Source organism: Echinops telfairi, unplaced genomic scaffold (assembly GCF_000313985.2).
Source record: "Echinops telfairi isolate 266 unplaced genomic scaffold, ASM31398v2 ScPeMD7_70;HRSCAF=299, whole genome shotgun sequence".
Classification (NCBI taxonomy): domain Eukaryota; kingdom Metazoa; phylum Chordata; class Mammalia; order Afrosoricida; family Tenrecidae; genus Echinops; species Echinops telfairi.
The window spans coordinates 46,074,259-46,088,433 of NW_022103968.1; positions in this window are offsets into that span (position 1 = coordinate 46,074,259).

Genomic DNA, 14,175 nt, shown 5'->3' on the forward strand with positions numbered 1-14,175 from the left:
AGGAAAAAAGGTGGCAGTCTGCTGTGGTAAAGATTTACAGCCTTGGGACCCCAAGGGGCAATTCTCTCCTCCAGAGTCAGAATTGAAATCCGTGTCTTTATTTATTTTAGGTTCTCGGTTAATTTGCCTCAAAGCAAATTGCACAAATGCATGGGTTACACTTTTCTCAACGTGTCAGCCATCTCATCATTTCCATTCCTGGTGTTTATTTGTTTAACTTTTCCTTGGTTCTCAGAGACCTTGCTTCTTTTCCCCTTTGTAGCTCCTAATCTGTTCTTTTGGGTAAACAGTAATTTTTGCCCTCGTACTGATATTTTAAGAAAGTACATTACTCAACTGGTAGCACTGTTTATTTTAGAAGGTAATCTAATATTTGGCTGAAAAGTGTCCTCCAAAAGTAGAAGCAGTGCCAAGTTCACAGGATATTTTAGGATGATAATCCTGAGGGTTCCCCTAAATTCAAATTTGGATTTTATTCTATATTTTCTCTCCCTTTATTTGGAGCCTTCTACTGAGTCTCTGGCTAAAACAATTGGTAATGGTACTTGAATACCATCCAGTTCCTTTGTACTTATGTTAGAAGAGGTCATGATTCATGTAGACTTTTAGTCCAGTGAAATAATTTCTTCAGACTCTTTGATTTGCTTCATTCTCCTTTGCTCCAGATCTGTAGAGACCAGTTGGATGTTAGATGACTGCTCACAAGCTTATAAGATACCAGAAAACACTCACCACTTTTGAGTGTAGAATATTAAATTTATAAACTATGTTATACAAATCAATTATGTTGTCTCATGTGACAATGGTTCTAGGATTTTTAACCCAATAAATCAACTCTGGGCTGCTTCTATATGTCTAGGAATTCTCTATAATATTGCTACCTAGGTTCTCTATTACAGATATAGATAAAAATATAGATGTAGACATGAGGGAATTCCCTCCCCGCCAAAAAATTAAGAAACAGATTTTTTTAACAGCTATGTATTTACATTTTTTACAAACAACCTTCTCTCCATTACACCTAAAATACTTGTCAAATCTGTGATTTCATTCTTGAAAACATCTTTCAAACTCATCTTTTTGGATGGCTGATGCCAACTCCCTCATTTTTTCTTCACCTCTTCTATATCCTCAAATTGCTGTCCTTTTGTGTTAGACAGGGTTCTCTAGAGAAACAAAACCAGGACACTTATGATTATATATAAATAGAGATGATATATAGATAGATATAAATATAGATAGATATAGATACAGCAAGAAGGAATATAACAGCTAATTCGTCCACACAGCAGTACAGAGGGCTCAGTTCAACTCACTTGAGTGGCACAGTTAAAATGCTGGAAGTCTTTTAAATCATAAAGGTTGCTGGGTCCAAGGTCAAGGAAGTAGACAACTGAGTCTTCCTTGGGCAATGCAGGCAATCTGGCCACAGCAGCAAACAGCAGGGCAGGTCACCAACAGTCAGCAAGACCACAGGATCTGACAGCCCCAAGCTTAAGCAATGTTTATATCAATAGCCTGGTGAAGCATGTCTTGAAGGAATCTCAAGTTCTAGTAACACAATCCATGGGCCGACTGTCCCACAAGTAGTATAGCTTACAAATTGAGGCGGAGAACTAGCTAAGACAGCTGCATGCTGGTCCAATCACCAGAGAACAAGAGAGAGAGGGCAGGGCTTGCTGAGCCATTTATCTCTTTGCCCTCCAATCAAACTGTGACCTTAATAATCCCACATGTTCCCATTGGTCAGGTTGACACAATAAACCTACCTATCACACCTTTCTTTCCCCTTTTCATTCACGGAAACAAAAAGAAGTCACAAGGAGTGAGGTTAGGTGAGTACAGTGATGAGGAGCAAGAGAGGCATATTGTTTTTTGCCAAAAACTGGCACGCTGAGATGGTTGCATGAACACATGCTTTGTCATGGTGGCAAAACCGGTCCCCTGTCTGCGACAAAGCAGGCCTTTTTTTGTCACACACTGTTATGCACTCTTTTCAGAACTTCTAAATAGAAAGGTTGATTAACAGTCTAGCCTGGGGAAATGAACTCTAAATACCCTATGAGTCAACATTTTCATCCATTCAGGAAATTGACGGATGTCCAGAACAAGGTTTTTCTTTGAGTTTGAATTAAATTTTTTTTTAACATTTTATTAGGGGCTCATTCAACTGTTATCGCAATCCATACACACATCAATTGTGTAAAGCGCATTTGTACATCATTCTCAAAACATTTTCTCTCCACTTAAACCCCCGACATTAGGTCCTCATTTTTCCCCTCCCTCCCCGCTCCCCCTCCCTCATGATCCCTTGACAGTTTATAAATTGGTATTTTGTCATATCTTGCCCTGCCCGACGTCTCCCTTCACCCACTTTTCGGTTGTCTGTCCCCCAGGGAGGAGGTCACACACCGTTCCTTGTAATCGTTTCCCTCTTTCCTACCCATTCTCCCTTTACCCTCCCTGTTTCGCCACTCACACCACTGGTCCTATAGGGCTCATCCATCCTGGATTCCCTGTATTTTCAGTTCCTATCTGTACCAGTGTACATCCTCTGGTATAGCCAGCCTTGCAAGGTCAAATTCGAGTCATGGTAGTGGGAGCGGGGAGGAAACATTTAGGAACTAGAGGAAAGTTGTATTTCTCATCATTGTTACATCGCACCCTGACCGGCTCATCTCCTCCCCGAGACCCCTCTGCAAGGGGATCTCCAGTGGCCTACTAATGGGCTTTGGATCTCCACTCCGCACTCCCCTCATCATTCAGAACAAGGTTTTTCATCAATCACATTTCACCTTTTTTGAAATGAGAAAAACACTCGTATGCTAAAGGTTTCCATAGCGCTGTACTTGTAAGCTGTGTTCAACATCACAACAGTTTCCGCAGCATTTTTTCCCAATCAGGAAACAAAATTTCACAACCACATGCTGTTCTCTTAAAAAAAGAGGTTCGAGCGAAACTGCTTTTACAAAAAAAATTCACTGTGACCAGAGAAAATCTTCCCAGGTGATGCCACTGGGTGCACTAACTCAGAACGAGTTGTGAGATGATTGCCTAGTGGGGAAGATGTATACTATGAAAGCTCCATCAAATTGAGTTTTTTCCCGTTTTTTGGGGATACCCCCTCATATACTCATAAACAGCACACACAAACATGTATATATATATGCTTATAGGCATACCTATACATATACATGTATGTATATCTTCACATATGATTTTATATACGCAGATATAAATAAATCCCTACCCATGTGAAATATATTGTGGTAGGCACATTCATGTCAACTTGAAGTGTAGAGGTAGAGTCTAGCCTGTCAATCAGATTACATACAGCCTGATGTATTCCATTACATGTATGTATAATACTTTTTACAACCAGTCATCCATTGAGGTCATTTCCCCTTTTTACAACTGTAAATAATGCTTCAGTTAACATAAGCATGCATATATCTATCCATGTCACTAGTTTATATTTTTGGCTATGTACTAAGAAGGATCATAAGACAGTTTTAGTTCTAGCTTTCTGTAGAAGCAGCATACCATTTTCCAGTTTTTGTACCATTTTACAATCCCATCACAGCATATAAAAGTTTCATTATCCCTAAAAAAACTCACCAATATCTGTTGTTCATTTAATTTTTCCCCGTCAATTTTGCTGCATGGGAATGCGGAGGATAATTTCTCATTGTTCTTTAGATTTACTGCTATCTGTTGGCTAACATCAAAGAGCATGAAATTTTGGCTCCGAGAGGAAGGAGCCAAGGTCCTTGCCTAAAGTCTTTTTAATAGTAAGCATCAGGTGAGAGTTGAACCTGACATATTGTCTTCAAAGCTAGAACATTTCATCTCTTCATATTTTATAATCTATGGGTTATGGTTATATTTATCTTCTACTAAGACAAGTCAGACAAAAAAGTCAACTCGTCTTAGAAATCTTAACCAATAGCTAAGACAATTTGCCTCTTTGATATACTGAAATAAAATAAAATCTTAATTGAAGAAAGTTATAAAACCTTAGAGTATTTCAAGATTTTAGAGACTATAACCAAATCCTTTATGCAAAACTACCAGAAATTTACCTCCCCCAGGCTTGAGAAAAAATTAAAAACCTGTAGTCTACCTACACAGTTTATTCAATTTATTACTTTTCTCATAGAGCCCTTCAGAACCCGCTGTCTTCTGAAACAAACAGACTGATATGAAGTATATAAGATAGAACTTCTTTTAAATATTGAATATGAATTATAAGCGATGGAGTCACATAATTTTTAGTTTCCAGGTAGATTTTAGGTTGTGTAAAATTTGAGAATCAACATTTATCAGTTGAAATATCTGTTTTGAAATATGCTTTAACTTTGCACTATTTCTTATGATAAGCAAATAAATTTAAGAAATTTAATAAAATTGTCTAGCTAAATGTTCCTGCTATATTCTTCTTTTTTCCTTCCAACCAATGACTACTGCTATTCTACAAACATGATCATTCTGCCAGAACTGAAAATACTGAAATCAGTTTGCATCAAAATCACCTTGGAGACTTATTGTTGTTAGGTCCCAATGATTAAGTTCGAACTTTCAGTGACCGCCCATGTATAACAAAACAAAACACTGCCAAGCCCGTGTCATCCTCTAAAGTGTTGTTATATTTGGGTCTATTATTTCAGCCACTGTGTCAATCCATCTCAGTGCCAGTTTGCTGCTCTTGTGATGCCCTTGACTAACAACTTTTCTGATTTTAAACCATTCAGTGCTCTTTGGTGCTGATCAATGGTCTCTCTCATTGCTCTGTCTCATTCCAAGTCCCTTTCAATAGTCTTCATCATTCCACATCCTCTTCTAAATGAGTTAAAATTTCTGGCAGCTCCCTCTCAATGTACCACTGAAACTGTTGTTGAATGATCTTTAGCAAAATGTAGTTGTACGTGATATTGCTAATATTGTTCGATAATTTCCACATTCTGTAGGGTCACCTTCTTTGGAATGGGAGCAAATATGGATCTCTTCCAGTCTCTCGGCAGGTAGCTGTCATTCCAAATGTCACGGCAACGAGCAGTGAGCACCTTCAGTGTTGCATCCTTTGTTAGCACATTCCAGTTTGTAGTCTTTCAATCCTGAAGCCTCTTTTTTACCATTGTCTTTCATTGTCTATGCAGGTTGCACTTCTTCCTCCAATACCATTGTTTCTTACTTATATGCTACCTATTAAATTATTGAACATTGACCAATTATTTTGGTACAGGAATTCTGTGTATTATTTTCACCTTCCTTTAATACTTCATGTTTAGTTCAATATTTCAACTACAGAATTCTTCACTATTTCAATTTGAGACATGAACATTTTATTCAGTTACTTCAGTTTAAGAAATGCTGAGCATGTTTTTCCATTTTCATTTTATAATTTCCAAATCTTTTCACTTTTTAATTATAATCTTTTATAGTTTTTCAATCCACCCTATGAAATAGTCTGTTAAGCTTTTTCGCTATTTCATTTTACTTTTGCATCTCCATGGTATGCAGGGGAAAGATGAGGCTTGTACTCCTGTAAAAATTTAGTCTCTAATGAACTACATAAAGTGGTGTTCTACCCTGTCCTATGCAATTGCTTCAAGTCAGAATTGATTCCACGGCAGTGAAGCTATAGACAACGTTGAAGACAAAGTTCCTGAGTCTCTTTAGACATAGATTTTGGTCTTTTCTTTCTTTCTTGTCTTTTAAATGGCCTTCAATTATGATGTGCTTTATGTTAATCCAACCTTATCTTTTATCCTTCCCATCCAAGGTGTCCAATCTACCTTTGTTCTCTGAATTCAATTGGGATGGACTCAAAGTCATATTTTGGTTTAGTGGATTTAATTTTTTTTAATTAGCGTCAACTTGAATTTGTATATGAGCAATGGATGGTGCATTTCGCAGTCAGCCTCTCCTTTTTCTGACTGATGATCTTGGATTTCTCTATAGTTATTTTCACAGAGTTAATAATTGACTTTTGTGTATTCTGTTCAGTAATGTCCATGTGTACAATTTCTGTGTTCTCTAGAGAAGCAAAATCAGTGACATTTGTATGTGTATATAGAAGGAGATTTATGTCAAGAAATTCTCAGACAGTAAGATAAGGGGGTAAGTCCAGTTAGTTTCAAGTCTGTGGACTGAAGTAAGATGAGGCCTTCTCCTAATTACTATAGCTCCGGGCTGATGCATAGAAAGCAGGAAGAAGAAGGAAGTTCATAGACTGGTGGATGGTGAGCTGAATGAATCTGATATCAACCAAATGAATTCAAGGCCAATAGTCCAATGGTGGCCCCTGAGATCAGGAGGGGATATAACAGGAAGGACTTGAACCAGGTTGAAGATCCAAATCCAATAGTAGGAGGGATCTAGCTTGCACACACTGTCAATTTCTACTAAGAGTAGGCTGCACCCTGAATGCAAACTCCCTTAATTGTATCGAGGCTGTGACAAGATTAAAGAAGTCTGTTTTCCCCCCGATCTACTTGGCTGCTCCACAGAATTGAAATTGACCTATGATACTATGTTAGATCACAACATGGGAGAACATGTCACATAAAATCTAATTATCACAGTTTCCATCAATGCTGTTGGGAAAAAAAAAAGAATTTGCAATGAAGAAATCATTGGTTTTGCGCATTTTATCAAGTGATACTTCTTGTACTATTTATCATCAAAACTATGTTTTCCAGCTTCTATGTTCTACATCTCTTGCCCATAACTCAGCAAATATCCCAATGGTAATGGTTAACAATGACTTTGACATTCCAATAATCAGTTATTATGAAGGCATCTCAATTGTAATTTGTATTAATAATATATTACTGCTGTTGTTAAAAATTTTCAGTTCATCTTGTATTAATAATTGTATTATCAGTTAGTGTCTAACTTTGAATATTTTCTTATTAATTAGTCTTGTTTGTAAGGATGTGGATACTATTCTATCACTGATAAAAGGAAAGATCATAAATTGCTTGTGGTATTTACATAAGTTCAAATCAACTTGATAAATAAGTATAGGGTTGGAGTCTAGCCTCTCAATCAGATAACAGCCTAATAGTTCCTCCTTGTGGGCATGGCCTTCTTGTGAAGGTAGGGGAACTTACTCTCTTTCCCCGAGCCTGAGTTAACTGTTCTATGCAACTTGTGGGCCAAGCCTGCCGTGGATCATGGTGGATCATGTCACCGTGCTGTGTATCTCTGTGCCCTGAGGCTTCTCTCCCTCTCTGCTTTCACCTTCCTTTGAGAAGCCACGTGGAGCCACACGGAGACCTGGGAAAGCCTTGGAGATACTTCCACCACCACTGTGGATCCACAAGACTTTTCACCCACTGGCCTGTGTTATTACTGCATTTTGCATCATTGCATGAACGGTGTGAGTCTGAAAAGGGATTTGTGGACTAATATCAGACTTATGGCCTAATATCAGACTTAAGGACTTGATCTGGCCTGGGCTGGGATGTTTTCTTGATATACAATGACGCTTTTATATAAAACACTTTTTAGACATATATGAGGGTCTCTGCATTTGTTTCTCTTGTCAACCCGGTCTAACACAATGCTCTTTTAACAATGAATGTGCTCAACTAATTCCAAGGATTGTATTTTACTTAGATACACAATCAACACCCGGGAAAGCAGCAGTGAAGGTATGGATGAAGAAAATAAAACAAAAACCAAGCATATTGTACGTGAAAAATCTGCTCTAAAATATCTCTTTAAATAATTAAATAGTAATGATTAATTTTAACATTAGTGTTTGCCTGATATCAGTCATGATATTTTCAATTTTCTCATATGACTGGGTAAATTGGACAATGAATATGGATGACTGAGTGAAAGTTGATACATTTGCATTACTGTTTTGGCAATGAATATTTAATATATCATGGGTTGCCGGGGCAAAAAGGAAAATTAGTATTAGAAGAAATACAGAAAGAATGTGCCTATGAAGCAAGAATGTAAAGACTCCGTGTCTGGTATTTTAGCGATGTCATCAGAAGAGACTAACGTCGCTAGAAAGGTCACTATGTTTGGTATAGGTGAGAGTCAGTGACACAGAGGAAGACCCTCCAAGAGATGAATTGGCACAGCGGTTACAATAATGGCTCAAACATTGGACATTCTTGAGAATACAGATCACCAGGAAGAGTTTCTCTCTAGTGTACAGACAGGTGTTCCATGTTACAGCTGGTTCTAAAGTACGGAACTACAAACACACATGCCAGGGATCATTATAAAACCGATAATTATCTGGGGACCAGCTAATCAGATTAGGAAATAATTTTGAACATTTCTATGTTCTGCTCATCCATCTTAAGCCATATAAACAACGTAGATTTCCACTATTGCCGCCATGACCTGCACAGAACCACCCACCCCATCAGGCTTCCCCCTCAGACTATGGCCCTGACCGTGTGGGCTCCCTGGAGTTGGCAGACAAGTAGCTCTCCGATTGTTCTCATCTGGTTTCTATCACTTAGAAGATCTCCAGATGGTAATGATTTGGATTTTTTTTAAATGTTTTTTGCTGTTGTTTGTTTATATGATAATTTTTGATTGATTGGTGTATTCTTTGATTGATAGGCTGATATTTTTAATTGATTGGTTGATGTTTGTTAATGACTATTGGACTTCTTACTAATATCTTTGTGCTTATATTTTAAACCACTCACTTTGCTAGATGTCACTTAATTTTCGATATATGTCCAGACATTTGTGATACTGATTCATTCACTTAACTTCTTAGCTAGTGTTCCTAGATTTTTCTCTTATAAATTAGGTTTATAATATTTAATAAGGCAAATTGATAATTTCATTATAGTGAGGGCCATTCCTTCAATTTTATTTATTTGGGAATTGTCAATGTAGTAGTACAGGAATTATTTGGCCTTACGGGTCATTCTCTCCCAGTTTAAAATATATTTTAGGCATCATGTATAAACTTATAAAAACTATATCCCATAACTGCAAAAATCCACATATATATTTATACAGTGCCAATATTCATTTCTTTTGGACTATCTTCAGTTCTACACAGTTTCGGTGATGGGGCAGCATTTAAAAATATTCGTTTTGGCCCTATTAGGCAGTTAAAGACAGAGCCAAAGTATTTGAGTCAAATGATATGCTCCTTGTCTAATGTATTGTGTTTCATATTTAGATTATAGCATTCACTATTTATTATTCAGTATTTTCTAGGTCAAGAAGTAAATCAGTACATTACACTAGTCCATAAGATCAAAATAATTTTCTTTCAAAATACTATGGGGCAACCACTGCTCCCCCCCCACACACACACACACAAACAAAAGCACCAAGAACTAAAAATCACCCAAATTTATTTATTTAAGTCTTAATTCTTAATTTTGATTGAACAATCAGCAGAAGAGTGCCATGCTAGGATTTGGGAAAAAGTCAAGAAATCTGAAAAAGTATATATTCTCAATTTAAATAGCTAATTCATTTTTTTACAAATTCTGAACACATTACTAAAAAGAGAGGAGTGTTTGAATTTTTTTAAGCAGAAAAGTGGTACACAGCAATATCTGTGCAGACAAGGCATTAGGAAGTGTAGCAAAACCTGACTGGAAATGAATGGAACCACATATTTGTGGCTCTGATTCTATTGCGTGGTAGGGGTTACAAGGATGGACTGAACTGGAGGAATTTACAATACTTGTAGCTGGTTAAACAAAGGGGCAATGTTTTAAGTATTGGTTTGTAAGATGAAGGTCAAGGACAGTGCCACTCACTTTAAGAAATTTTACCGGGTGACAAGCATCAGAAGACCCACAACAAACAAACAAAAAACATATTGTTGAGAACAAGGGGCGTTGGAGCAGAGACCCCAAACCCATCTGTAGACAATGTGACATCCCCTCACAGAAGGGTCAGAAGGAAGGGAGGAGTCAACCACAGTGCAATATAACACTGATGAAACACACAATATCCCTTAGGTTCCTTGAGGCTTCCTCACCCCCAACTATCCCCAAGTCCTGCCTTTCACTGTGGCTAGACGAGAACATATAGACAGGTAACAGATAAGAGATAAGAGCTCACAACACACAGAATCATAGAACAGGAATGGGAGTAGCAATACCAGGAGGGTAGGGGGAAGGTGGTTAGAGGAGGAGAGGAAGGTGGATCCGATTGCAATGATCGATACATAACCACACACACACCACCCAGGGGGTCAAACAACAGAAACCATGGGGGAAGGGAGACAGTGGTCAGTGTAAGATATGAAAATAATAACTTATATGGTTTATCCCTTAAGGGGTTACGAGGGCGGCAGGATGGAGGGAAAAAAGAGGAGCTGATCCCAAGAGCTCAATATAAAGCAAATGTTTAGAAAATAATGATGGCAACTTATGTACAAATATGCTTGATACAGTCGATATATGGATTTTATAAGAGCTGTACAAGCCCGCAATAAAATGATCTTTTAATTAAAAAAGAAAGAAAAGGCCATTTGAACAGCTTTGAGAGTCAGAAGGATATGAACTCAAAGGTAAACATGTTCACTGTGATGTACTAAATGGCCATACAAACACGTTCAGATTTCCATTGTTAACATGAGGAAGAAAAAAGGCACTTACAATGAATAAAATTATTTGGGGCACCATGGACAGAAGCATGCCAACTGCAGTCATGAAAATGGATAAAACAATCCAGAGTCATGAGAAGATTAGAAAAAATGAATCATGGAATTAGAAAAACCAGTAATCAGAGAAGCTCACAGACCCTGAGACAGAGAGAGTTGCAACCCCGGAAAAGGTGAGACGCAACAAGAAAGAGTGGCAGCAGCAAATGGCAGGCCCAGGAGACAGCGGTAGATGCCTGGGGCCTCGCTGAGAGACCCAGGAGCCAAGAGGCCAGAGAGAGGCTTGCCTGGAGCCATAGTTGAGAAGAGGCTGTCATGACTGAGAAATTATATTCTAATATATTCCAGGTCCCGGCCTGCAGTTCTGACTTCAATAATAAGCCCCATAATCTTGATTGTTGTGTGAGTTCTCGGTGACAAATACAATGGCTTTTCTAACCCAGCAGAGAAATAGTGCTATGGAAGGAATGGTTGGTGTGAAAACTTGTCAAATGGTAGAAGAAGACAGGATGTATGTCTGACCTCCACTTCATAAAAAGGAAGAAAGAAAGAAAAAACAGTAATTGAGTAATGTGAAGAAGACTAGAAACTATACAGGTAAGCAAAAACAATGCCACAGAGATCAGATTAAATAAGGAAAATGGAAAGAGATTGTTTCCCCAAATAATAAATATAATTATATTATTTTTAAAATACTGTGGAAAAATGATTGTACCGTGATGTCTAAAATAAAACTGTTATTGGTTGTCAAACAGACGCCCATTTAATGAAGCATTAGTGACTAGAATGCAATTTTAAGGATTTAATAGATAACATAGGCATTTCCTTCAGAAACTTTCATTTGCATACATTCTATGACTATGATTATCAGTCAGTTGGCAATGTCTAATCTGACCAGGAAATTAGGAAGACAACTATTTGGCCAACTGACTGGCAGAGATCCATAGGTGTACCCGTTCCAGAGAAAGGGGACCCAACAGAATGCACACATCGTAGAACAATACCATTGATATCACATGCAAGTAAAATTGTGCTGAAGATCATCCAACAAGTTCCGTGGTGCAGATGGATCTTCGCGCAGAGGAGAGAATGCCAGAAAGGAGTTCACGTAAGTATTATTGACTATGCCAAGCCATTTGACTGTGTAGATCAGTGGTTCTCAACCTGTGGGTCATGACCCCTTTGTGGGTCGAATGACCTTTTCACAGGGGTCCCCTAAGACCATTGGAAAACACATATTTCCAATGGTCTTAGGAACCGAGACACTGCTCCTCCAGACAGGTCCTCCCACATGCAGATAAGCCCACATGTGAGTCCCCGGCATGAAGACTGTTACCCATGCTACCCCATGCTTCAAGACAAAATTGCATTTATGTGTCATTAGATAGAAATATTTCACAATATATAATTCCATATTGTTTTGTGATTAATCACTATGCTTTAATTATGTTCATAAAAATACATCCTGCCTATCAGATATTTACATGACAATTCCTAACAGTAGCAAAATTACAATTCTGAAGTAGCAAGGAAAATCATTTTGTGGTTGGGGGTCACCGCAACATGAGGAGCCGTATTGAAGTGCTGAGAGCCACTGGCGCAGATGATAGCGAACTATGAAGACCCTGAAGGAAGAGAATTTCCGAGCCCTTCACTGTGCTCGTGCAAACCTGCACACAAATCAGGAAGCAGCTGTCAAATAGAGCAAGTAACTGCCGACTGGTTTGAAGTCAGAAGAGGTGTGTGCCGTGCTTATATCATCTCACCATACTGATTCCATCCGTATGCTGAGCAAACAATGAGTGAGATTGGATTCTAGGAAAAAGAATACAGCATCAGGTTTAGAGGAAGGCTTACTAACAAAATGTATTCAAAGAGCACACCTTGCTTTTGAAAGTGAGGTAGCCTTGAAGCACTTTGTAATGAACATCAAAGACTGCAATCTTCGACATGGATCACACCTCAATGGAAAGAAAACAAACAATACAACTAGACCGATAGGTAACATCATCACTCATAGAGACAAGTTTAAACTTGTCCAGGAGTTTGTCTTGCGCGGATCCACAATGAATGTTCGTGGAAGCAGCAGTCGAGAGATCAAAAGATACACGGCATTGGGAAAATCTGATAAACAAGAAAACTTTAAAGCATTGGAAATTAAAGATGTTACTTTGAGAAACAGAGTACACCTGACCCAAGCCATGGTATGTTCTATTGCATGGTATTTTCATATAGGCAGGTGAAAGTTGGACGTTGATTAAGGAAGAACAAAGAAGAATTGATGCATTCGAATTATGGTACCGGCAAATCATGGTGAAAGTATCACGGACTGGGAAAAGAACAAAGAAACGCGCCTTGGGAGAAGTGCAGCCAGAATGCTCCTTGGAGGCCAGGATGACAAGACTTCGCTTCACTTACTTTGGACAGACTGTCGGGAGAGATTTGTTCCAGGAGCAAGACATCACACTTGGTAAAATGGAGAGATAGAGGGAAATAAGAAGTGCCTCACAAGTGGCTTGACACAGCGACTCCAGTAAAGGGCTCGAACAGAAGGACAATTGTGAATCTATTATAGGACCAGGCTGGGTATTGTTGTGCTGTACACAGGGTCACTATGCGTCAGAACTGACTTTTTGGCATCTAACACCAAAACACACAATCTATTGTTAATCCCAATCTGTGCATTTTTTAATCATTTTATTGGGGGCTCGTACAATGGTTTTAACCTTTACACCTCTAGAATTTTTGGTCTTCAATTTCTTACATGCTTCAACATGAATTTCTATTTTAACATGTGGAATAGGGTTATAATAACTACTATACTATCTGATAGTATACTATAGTATTCTATATGATCATTTAAAAATATGAATCATTCCTGTGGTGTTTTTAACTGACTTATTATCCCATATGGGTGGTTACTTCCTTGTTTCCTTGCATGGCTGGTCATTTTTTCCTGAATTCTAGACACCTTATTTTGTATCTTTCTTAGAACATGGTATTTCTTCACTGAAAAGTTCTTGCTCTGTACAGCAGCACACAGCTTAGTTGCTTGGAAACTGTAAGGCCCTTTCTATTGTTCTGTTTGAAAACTTGTTGGGAAGGACCCAGGCGGTGCTATATCTAGATCTCCTCATTCCCAACTGCCAAGGCAAGAACCCTCCGTGTATTCTGGGCTAGAATCTCGGGGATTCTGGTCTGGTTAATGCAAGCATTATGCTCAGCCCTGCATGAGCACCATACGTGATTCCCTCTATTCCTTCTGGGTTATTTGTTCTCAACTGCAGGTGGTTTCTTCAGACAGACATGTTGATCTGCACTTAAATAGATACTCAAGGGCAACTCCCTACTGATCTCTGGTGTTCTCTCTCTCAGTAGCTCTCCTTTTCCCCCCAAAATTTGCCCTGTGGGATATAGCTACCTTGAACTCAGACTCACAACTCAGTTTTTCATCTCAGTGGGTTTCCTGGCTCTGATTCCATGTGTCACTGTCAGGCAATCATTCTGAGGGTGAGATGGGCCAATTACAGTAATCGCATTTGTTTCTCATTTCTCAGAGA